Source organism: Octodon degus, unplaced genomic scaffold (assembly GCF_000260255.1).
Source record: "Octodon degus isolate 3935 unplaced genomic scaffold, OctDeg1.0 scaffold00068, whole genome shotgun sequence".
Taxonomy (NCBI): Eukaryota; Metazoa; Chordata; class Mammalia; order Rodentia; family Octodontidae; genus Octodon; species Octodon degus.
In genome coordinates, this window is record NW_004524644.1 from 4,420,899 (window position 1) to 4,432,318 (window position 11,420).

At 38.8% G+C, this 11,420-nt stretch overlaps 1 protein-coding gene and 1 pseudogene across 1 annotated transcript in view; both read right to left on the reverse strand.

Annotated features, from left to right (window-relative positions):
- Nucleotides 1-11,420, reverse strand: part of Lhfpl3 (LHFPL tetraspan subfamily member 3) — a 627,386-nt gene that overhangs the window by 358,134 nt on the left and 257,832 nt on the right. The gene's annotated exons all lie outside the window — the stretch shown is intronic.
- Nucleotides 7,486-9,360, reverse strand: LOC105742712 (annotated as a pseudogene).

Consider the following 11,420-nt stretch of genomic DNA (forward strand, 5'->3'; position numbering starts at 1 on the left):
CACACACACACACACACACACACACACAGATCCTCAGGAAGTGTTGGCAGACAAAACGGATGACTTTTGGGATTTTGGAATGATTCCATTCCTTTTTGAAACCATAGATAGGATGAGGTTATACTACTAATATTTTTTTTGTGTGTGTCTGAGACCTGGAGGTCAAGATATAAGACTGCTGATCAAATGGCACTAGAGTAAATTATGACAGAGCATCATTGTTTCCTATTGGAGGGTAAGTAAATAAGACCTGGGAGGAAGACCTATGTTCACTATGTTACTGGGGATGGCAAATCAATCCTATATTTAGTTAGAAGGCTGTTTGGAAGGTTAAGAACTAATAGAAACACCAAGCTAGCTTGGAGAGGTATTAAGGAGATGTAAGTTCACCTATAATCATCAACAATTCCTTCCTCCAGACTACTCTTAATGAACATATGATTTAAACATAGCACTGTATCTGCAATTTTAATTATAAGATAAATTCCTTAACCCCAAAAGGTTGCCTTCAGCTCTTTCTACACAGACGTTCTAGAGACTCTGTTTTCAAGAATACTGGGTAGGGTAGGAGGGAAGCAGGCCCCTGCTTCATATTTGAAGAGCGAAGAAAGAAGCACAATATGGAGATTTTCTGGGAGCTGCTTGCTTCTATCGTTTCTGAGTTCTTGGGACACTGTTTGCTATTTTCTTTCCCACTTCCACTACCTTTAGTAAATTTTATGGTCAGAATCTCCTAGCTCCTTACACTAAATTTCTATTTTTATAGTCTTTAAATAATCTCCCAATTTCTTTTTGAGGTTCTTTTCAAAGTAACTAGTGGCACCATATAGACTTTCTGCAGATCCTTAAAAGGAGTGCTTCAAAGCAAGAGAGAGAAGAAATTTTTACAGTGGAAAGAGCAATATTTTGAAAGCTTTTGAAGGAGTCTTGGTTTCTAATTCTAGTTTACTAGCTATGTGGTCAGGCACAATCTCTCTGGGATTCAGTTTTCTATTTGCTAATTGGAAAAAATTGGACATCTACTAGGGCTACTTTCAACTTTAAAGAACTATTAGTTTGCAAAATACTGTTATTTAATCTTTTTAAAAGAAGAAATGTTTTGTCAGATGCGTTATATTTACATGCTGTCAGACAAACGTATGACTAACTTTTAAAAATTCTATTAGATATTTATAATAACAAAGAGTTATTCACTCACCAAAAGCAGTGTCTATTTTCTAGTGAAACATTCATAGGTTATATTTTGGTTACAATGCACGGGGTGCCCTTTCTTACCCTTTTCCAGGACAAGAATATGTAACATGTTGTATTTTCTTTCTAGTATCTTACTGCCAATCTTCTTTAATCCTAGTTTTGTCTTTTCTCTTGCTAGGGTAGTAACATAAGTAAAATATTACCAGTGGCAAAACCCTAGAATATTCAAGATTATTGGGTGGGTGAATCTTAAATAAACAAATCCTAAGGTAAAATAACACATAGAACATCTAAAATATTCTTTACCATATATTATTTCTGAGTAGTGTATCAGTCAACTTTCCTGTTTCTTGGACAAAATACCCAACATCTACAATTTAAAGGAGGAAATGGTTTATTTGGCTTGTAGTTTCAGTCCATGGCTGGCTGAGTCCAAGGTAGAGACTTTATGGCAGAGGGTGCGGTAGAGCAAAGCTGTCCAGCTGATGGTTGGCTGGGAAGCAGAGCAGGGGATCGGAGCCAGAGACAAAGGACTCAAGGACTGGCCATGCTACCCAAGGTCATACCTCCATGATCATTCAGACACACCCAGAAGTGTGCTTTATACTCTTTCTGTTCTTATACAGGCAGAAGCAAAATGACCATATTACCAGAAATGACATATAGATTTTAATGCAACCCCAATCAAAATACCAACAACACTTTTCACAGAACTGGAAAACACAATTCTAAAATTTACGTGGAACCAGATGAGACCCACAATAGCCAAAGCAATCCTGAGTAACAAGAGCAGACTAGGAGGCATACAAACTTCAAATTATACTGCAAAACAATAATAATAAAAACAGCATGATACCAACACAAGACAGACATGTTGGCCAATGGAATTAAATAGAGGATGCAAAAACAGCCCCAAATACCTTTAGTCATATGAGTTTGACAAAGTGACTACATAAACTGGAGAAAAGATAGCTTCTTTAATAAATGGTGCTGGAGAAACTTGGAATTCACATTCTGTAGAATGAATCAAAATCCACATCTCTCTCTACCTACTAAAATAAAACAAAAATGGATCAAAGACTTAGATATAAAAACAGAGACATTGAATCTTCTGGAGGATAAAATTGGTACAATTCCTGGAGATTTAGGGACAGGAAAGAATGTTCTGAATAGAACTCTAATTGCATAAGACAGAATGCCAAGAGTCAATAAGTTTAATTATATAAAATTAAAACCTTCTTCACATCAAAGAAAACAATAGAATAAAGCCTACAGAATGGGAAAATGTTTTGGAAGCTATTCCTCAGATAAGGAAATACTACCTACAAAATATGTGCCTCAAAAATTTAGAGCCCCCAATAAAAGATTCAATCAGGAAATGGGAAAGTGAAATATACAGACACTTTTCAAAATAAGAAGTTCAAATCATCAATAAATGCTTGAAAACATATTTAGCATTTTGGCCATTATAGAAATGCAAATCAAAACAATATTGGGACTCAATCTTACTCCAGAAAGGATTTTTAAAAATTCTGGCGAGATTAAAGTGGAAAAATGAATCTTTTTATATTGTTGGTAGGAATATAAATTAGTACAGCTACTATGGAAATCAGTATGGAGATTCTGCAAAAAACTATAATGGAAATCAAATGACATCATCCAAATATACAATGGTACAGGGTAAATATTCCCATTCCAAAAGGGAGGAATATGGGTTATATAATAGGACTGAAGCAAGACCAAAACCTAGCATGGAAAATATTTAAGTCCTAAGCTTCCTATACAGCATCCAACACACATGATGAGATGTGGGTCCCAAGGGTGTAGGTGGCTACACCTCTATAGGCTTGCTAGTTGTAGCCCACACAGCCTTTCTTCTGGATGGTTCTACTGTTGCCTGAAACATTTCCTGACAGGTGTTATAATTCTTGCCACCTACAACTTTCAGGGATCTCCACTTCATTTGTAGCATTATCCTTACAGCTTCGCACTCTTATTTCTCAGGCCACATTGTCTTCCAGGTCCTCCTTTGAATTCTGAGTGAAAGCCTCCATGACTCAACAACTCTTACACTCTGCATGTCAAGATCAGTAGCCAGGCTCCCATGGACTGTGGATGGTTGACAAGTGAAATGAATGCTAGCAGACTGCCTAGATGGCATTTTCTGATCAACGGTTCTATGTTCCAGGTTCTAGTATATCTATCCTATTTTGAATATACAGATACAAAATAGTCCTTCATTTGTATCACCTTTTTTTGTTCAGTTTTGTCAGAGAAGGGTATTCCACTGTCATTTAAATATTGTAGCTGCATGAATTCAGCAAAATATTCCAATATAGTCCAGTAGTCCATAATAGTAGTGGGTTTTCTGTAGGACTGGCGATATCAGAAGTTGTTGACTTGAGCCTTTCACAGCTCAGCATATTAGTATGGCTTTACTTTTTATACTTTGTTTTTATACTTTTCTGCTGAATGATTAAGACCAAGATAAAGCAAACTTATATAACAAGAAATGTAACTTTCCTATCGATAAGATTAGTCAAATCCCCTCAGGATTTAACCTGAAACCCTGTACTGCAGTTTGTAGAGCCTTTGTCAGTGTCAGCCATGTGGATGAGTCATGGCCATTGTGTGACCAATTTGCTCTCTGTGAAAGCCTGAGAGAATGTTTTCTCTCCATTTGTCTTTCCTTAGGCACACTCTACATCACTGATCATATTCCTCTGCGGCCCCATAATCTCCTTGATCAGGAAATTTGAGGCACAATTGAGTTACATAATGTTACAGTACAGGTTATCCTATGTCCTGAGACTTCATTGACCTTGAAAGGCTAGGGCCAAAATGTTGGCTGTCCTTGCAGACCTTCTTTTTCTATAATTTTTGGTCTGCAAACTTAGGTTGTTGACCCTCCAGAAGAGAGGCTTATTATTATTACCATGTAACATACACAGTTTGATTTAACCTCACTATCTATCTGAATATCAAACATCTTAGACATAACATGGGTCAGGTATTTTCCATCCAGTATTGACATGTTAAACTTCAAGTCCCTACAGAATATGAAGAAAAAATTAAAAAATGCATGATTATTTTTATTCCAACTATCATTTTGCTATCTCTTTCAATACATGCTGTTTGGAAGATAGATGTCATCTTTACTGACACCAAAATTAAAGTCTTTTTAACAAAGACAAAGGTAACAACTATATGAAAAACCAGTAAGGAGAAGAGGGATGTGCAGCACGTAGTTATGCAAAGCAAAGCACTGTGGCCAGAGTAAATGATGATATTGAGAAAAAGGGGGATGCCTCCCACTACCGACTTCTCATCAAGAAGGGCTGCCAGATGAAATTACTGAAGAAAGACCAATAATAGAGACCAAAGGTTTTTCCCAGCCTCTACTGATGGAATTGCTTTTGTTTGGAAAGGGCCATTTCAGTGATTGATGCAGATGTGAATGTAGCTGTGAACAAGAGAAGCAAAAACTTCCGAAGGCAGTAAACATCTAAGTGGGGAGATGACTTCACCCTATTGGTATTTCATTATATCTCACTTACCTCCCTTAGGACATTGATTCATATACTATGTAATACCCAGCTGTCAACTGTGCATCTATTTATTTATTTATTTAATATCTTTCTTTAAGGCACTTAATTTTCTTCTCCAAAAGAATTGGTTTAAAAGAAATGTCCTCTACCACCTTTAACTGAAGATGAATATCAATTGCCACAAGCATAAACATATTGTTAATGTAAATGCAGTGAAAATAAAATAGTTCTATTTAATTGTAGCTCTGGCTTCTGACTGGCTAGGAGCTAAGCCTGACTGGACTTGATATTTCCATTTAACAAGAAACCAGTTAATGTTAGAGAGGTATTTAAGACACACTAGCATCAATTTGGGGCTATTTCCCTCCTAATTTATAGGCCTGAAAGAAAACTGAAAAGAAAATAGGTTCTTCCTTTATGATTCAGTTTTATTCAATTCAGTCCTTAAAATGCCTATTCATTGGTGAAGTTCCAGATTTAGAAACACACTGATCTACTTTAATTCCTTAAAAAAGATTAATCTCTAAAAGCAGAACTCTAATAAGAAATATATATTAGGAGGAGGCTAATTAATAGAGTATTACAGGACATTTTTAGTTCTTTGTAAAGTCACCAAACAACATAACAGATCACAGTTTTCAGAGAAATACAAAATGTAATTATATGAGACTAAGTTATATAAAACTTATTATGCATTATAAATATTCTTGGTGTCTAAAGCAAAGGAAATCTCCAAGGACTTGGTTTTATCACCCTGATGCTATGGTTTGGGAAGTGTCCTTCAAAGGCCATGTGCTAAAGGCCTGGCCTCCAGCTTGTGGTACTACTGGGCAGTGGCGGAACCTTCAGGAAGTGGGGCCTAGCAGAAGACAGTTAGGTAGTATGTGCATGCATGTGTGTGCGTGTGTGTGCCCTCAAAGGGGGTGTTGGAAACTATACCTTCTGTCTCTTTTTCTACTTCCTGGCTCTCTTGAGATGAAGAGGCCCCTTTCCACTGAGCCTGTACTGTCACACGCCCAAAGCAGCAGGGCTGAGCAACCATGTACTGAAACCTCTGAAACTAAGTCCAATAAGCCTCTTCCTCCTTTTAAATTGATTATCTCACTATGGTGTGTCACAGTAAAGGAAGGATGACTAAAACACCCCATCAGTCCATGAATCCCCAACATTCTTCTCCTCACACAGAATATTAATTATTCTCAACTAAAACAGGTTCAATCATTTTCCTAACTTCTCCACACTTTTTTTTTTTTGCTGTAAAACCACATCTTCAAAGGGCCAAGCAAAAATACATTTAACAGCAAAATTGCATATTACTCTAATATCTTTTTAAAAGCAACACATTACAGATTCTAATATGTGGGTAAAATACTTAAAAATATTACCATTTTGTTGTTTTTTTCAATGTATTAATTATTTTTTTATTAATTTTATTGAGAAACAAATAGCAATGAGACAGTTTCAAAATCCATTAGCAGGATAGCTTCAATAATTAACACATTGCATATTGTTGTCTTTGTAGTGGTTATTCATAGTATAGGATGCAGACATGATATCCTGTCCAAACACTATTAGTAAAAATCTTTCTTCTCATTGAATTAAGAGAAAGTAGTTGTATATCAATCCTAACTATTTTATATATGCAAATACAAAAATGGTCCTTCATTTATATTCCCTTTTTTTGTTTAGTTTTGTTAGAGATGGGTATTCCATTGCCATTTAAATATTGTAGGTGCATGAATTCCACAAGATATTCCAATATAGTCCAGTAGTCCATAATAGTAGTGGGTTATCCTTAAGACTGACAATGTCAGAAGTTGTTGACTTGAGCCTTTTACAGCTCAGCATATTAATATGGCTTTACTTTTTATACCTCAGGCTTATACTTTTCTGCTGGATGGTTATCAAGACCTATATAACAAGAAATGTAACTTCTGTATCTGACAAGATCAGTCAAATCCCCTCAAGATTTACCATGAAACCTTATACTGCAGCTTGTAGGTCCTTTGTCAGTGTCAGCCATGTGGATGAATCACGGCCATTGCTTGACCAGTTTGCTCTCTGTGAAAGCCTGAGAGAATGTTTTCTCTTCATGTGACTCTCCTTAGGCACACTCTACCTCATCAATATTACCAAACATTTTGATCTGGACAAAAAGTAAACTCAAGTGGTTTATGTTTTGAAAGGAACAGAATTATTCACTTAACATCTACATTTAAGGCAGGCCAAAGGCCAGAAAAATACTCACAAAATGTCTCAGAGTTGTTATAGTAGTAACAGATTGGGGGAAGAGTTTAGAAAGCCTTTATTTTCTACTTTATACATTTAAAAATAAGAAGCATGCATGTATGTGAATTTTTTTTTCAGGGAAAGGAGTGTTATATTTACACTAGAGTTTTATAGACAACTGTCCTATCCCAATTCAAACCCTGGCCCAGAAAGTGAGGGGTGGCAGGTCCAAGGGAGGGAGATTAGGTGTCTATTGGACCCACAGCCTTCCATCCTCAGTTGCAATAGGTCTAATTTCAAGTCCACCAAGTGAAGAGGAAGGAAAGGTTAGGAACACAGGCACTCATTTCCAAGTAATTCTCTCTTGGGAATTTCTGCCTTGAAGTGGGGACAATATTCACACTCCAGCTGACAGGCTGAAGACCTTGAGGGTCATCTCCCAAGTTATGTTGTCATTTGGAAGTTCCAGCCTAGAGATAATGATGTCAGGGCTCTCCAGATTTGGTAAGCCCCCCTAACCCCCAGACGCCAGCCGAAGTTCCTTGCCTTTCTGGCAATAAAAGAAGTCAGGGACATTTGTTGTCTTACTCTTAGCACAGGAGAGGTGGATCCACGTCCCACACAGGCTGCATTCAATCATAGGGTGCCCTGCAAAGGGCTTTCCCCAGTAACACGAGATCAGATCCTATGAGTCACCACCTGATTCTACCATGATGTCCTCATCCATCACCTGCATCTGGCCTTCATGGGAGCTGGCATTTCCATCTTGGCTTGTCTCAGTGCTACCAACCTCCTTGCCTTTACTGTCTGTGGGAGGGGCAGTGTGTACTACAGCAGGGGTCTAGGGGCCTCAGGGGCTGTTGGGAGCACAGGAGCTGGGGCTTCACCCCTAGCTACTGGTGCCCTCTCTTCCTCCTACTCCTCCTCTGCATCACTGAGGGGTGCCAAGGAGGGTCAGGACGTGGGAGTCTATCCCTTCGCTCTGCTCTGCCTTTTTCAACTTCTGCTTCTTTCTCTTCTTGATTCCACACCTCTTTTCCCCATCTTCAGGAGCTGGCAGAGGCCTTCGTGGCACACCAACACCAGCCCCACCTCCTGGTCCCAATTTTCAGTTCTTTTGAGGAGGCTGGGAGAGATCCCCTTGGGAAAGAGGCACCGGGGTGAGAGCATCAGGGGCCGAGAGGTAGGTGTTAGGGATGTAGGAGACAGTGGGGATGCCACTTTGGGTCCATCCAAATCAAACAGAGTCCTTCAGCTTCAGCTTCTCAAGCAGGGTGGCACTGTCAGGGGCCTCGCAATGGAGAGCTGGAGCCGGAGGCTGGCCAGTCACTTTCCTCTTTGCTAGGAGGGATATAACCAGCATAAGCCAAAACAAAACTGCAGAATTTATTGAAATTTTCAATTGTTCTCTGACATTTCTTTCTTTTTCTTTTTTTTTTTTTTTTGGCGGAACCGGGGATTGAACACAGGCCCTTGTGCTTGCCAGGCAAACGCTTATTCTACTGAGCTATCTCCCCAACCCTCTGACGTTTCTCTGGTGGCTAAGTCTCTGGCTTAAGAGTTGGAGGTGGATCTGAGAGCTTGAAACCAGAAGCAGCCCCACCTGCCCCCACTACCGCCTGTGTATTTAAATTTTAAAAAGCTTTTTTTCCAGGCTGGCCAAATAAGTCAGCAAATTAAAGCACCTGCAAGCAGACGCAAGGGCTGGGGGTTCGATCCTGGACCTGCTGTGCTGGCCCTGCCCCCGGGAGACAACAATTGAGACTGGGAGTGGTGGCATGCACTTGTAATCCCAGCTCTTGGGAGGCTGTAAACAGGCAGATCACTATGAGTCCACTCTAGTAGTGAGACCCTGAACTAAAATACAAAAAAAAAAAAAAAAAAAGTTTCCCCTCCCCCCCAAAAAATCAAATTTATAAAAAATCACCAGGATGGTAAATACTCTGAAAGTTATCCTTCTGTCTTCTGAGAGATGCTCCCAAGAGTGAGAGAGTTTGGGAATATGTAACTGCAATAAGGCCTGCTGGGTCTGCAAATACCTCTGGAACTGCCAGGGGCTGGGGAGAGATCAAATAGGTGTTTTTTTCCCCTTTCCCTTGAGTGTAGAATCCAGGCTAACTGGTACACATAACAAGGAAGAAGATTTTTGTTTCTATTCAAAGAGCGTTTTTCTTACACCTGAGTCACCCATAAGTGGATGTACCTTCCTTCTAAGGAGCAGGTTTCCTCCCACTAATTTGAACAGGCCTGGGAACCACTTTTCAAGGATGTCGGGGATGAGATAGCAGCACGGTGAGGAAGAGGAGGTGGAGCAGGGAGGTTCTGTAGAGCTCCTTCCAAAGAGGAGAGTCTCAAATGGCTGAAACCAGAACCTTGTTCCACACCTCATCCTTTGCCATTGACTGAAGACTGGAAAAGCAGGACAGAGTTTGGTTTAATGCAAGAGTGATTTATGGTTTCTTAACTGCATAAAATAAGTAATTTAAAATTTTCATGACCTTTTCATTATATAGTTTAAAGTAGACACTTCAGGGCATCATATAAAAATGAGAAGTATTGCACAGTATGAATTATTGACACCATAAACCATTTGGGGTGAAGTTGCTGAAAAGTTCCTAAGAGATTTTTAACACAAAGAGAAGAAGAATTTAACCAGAGTGTGAAATATAATCAAATTAACATTTAATTCTGATACTACTTTGAGTCATATTCTCTGGGTTCTCCGAATGGGCTCTTTTTAACCAGGTGAATTCTAAGGGAAAATTGTGTAATATGAAAATGTCTGAGTCTTCACAAGAAAAGAATATTTAACACTCCAGAATGATTATTAAGTGAAATAGCAAGTTGTATTTTTTTAAAAATAAAATCTTTTATTTATTTATTCATTTGGTACAGGGTCTTGTTCAGCAGCTCAGGCTTGTAGTGATCCTCCTGTCTTAGCCTGCCCAGCACTGGGATTCTAGTGTTGCTCCACCATGCCTTGTTTTGGGTCTAGAACAGCATGAGGTACTGGGGACTGAACCTGGGTCCTTGTGCTTGCCAAACAGGTGTTTAGACCATTGAACTATCTCCCTAGCTAGCAGGATATATTTAGATATTTGAATGCATAAGAAGGCAGGATAGATAATATTACGAACACATCGGTTGGAGGAAAGTGAGCACAGTAGAAACAGCTGCCAGGTGTCTGTCCTAAGGTAAAGGGGGATGGGTACTTAGAAATACATTTCCTTCAGATAAAGCACTTGACCATTTCTAAGGGAGACTGAAGTTCAAGAAAACAGTTCCATTTTTGGGCATTCTGCATAGTAAAAATGCAAACCATACCATCAAGTCCAAGTTCTGATTGAAACCAGGTTTACCCATTGACTGAATAGACAATGGTGTTGCTCAGGACATACTGAGGCAAGTTCTTAAATTCCACTGGAGAAGGTCATTCTTTGGAGTCACGCACTCTCTCACACAAAAGCCACCCAAGGAAAGGTCACACATACACTACATTTAGCTGGAGCATGGTGTTCCCATGCCATGTATGAGCCATGCTGATCACAGTTGGGAATGTGTGAAGACTGCTGAGAACAGGCAAAAAATAAAAATAAGGCACCTTCTGAAAATAGTTGATGCATTTAGGAGACCTGAAAATCATTAGGATTAAATACTGCCCTATAGCACAGTGCTTATATATTTAGGTATATATGCAGAATAGTTTGGATAATTGTATTGTTGATTTCTGCTGGTCTTTTGAAAGAATCATTTAATGCTTAATTTTTTTAACTCTGATTTTTCTCTTTCTCTTTTGAATTTCTTATAACTTCTTTGTTATTTTTTTTCTTTAAATGAATTTTACATGTTTATATCTGGTAATCTGAACAACTAACTTGAAGATAGCATCATGTAATACAGCAACCATTGTTGAATTCCTATTACTTTGTTTAGTAAAATCTTGTGTCATTTCTAATACAATTTCTTCTGTCACTATTTTGTATTTAAAAACAAAAAGATAGAATCATTGATAAAGGAAATAGAGTCCTAAAATATAGATGTATTCCCAGTCACTAGAAATCATTTAGAAAACGTTACTTTACAAAAGGTAGGCAAAAGATAGTATCAACCCAAAATTTCTTTTCTTATAAAGCTGCTTCTATCTTGTATGGAAAATATATAGCAACCCTGGAAGAAACTTGTGTTATAAGCAAATAAAATCAAATTTTCCAGGAGTTACAACAGCCATTGGAACAGACACAGACTGTTCTGGAATGAACTACTATAGCATGAACTATATCATGCTACTTGGAGAAGAGAAAACCTAATGGAAGATCAAGAGAATTTGTAGAGACCCAGTCCTAGCCCAGGTTCGGTGAGTGTGCGGAGAGTTTCCTGCTACCCTGCGCCAGCGGGACCAGTCCCAGCCCAGGCGCAGCGTGGGCCGGACACTCTCCCAGCCCCTCGGGC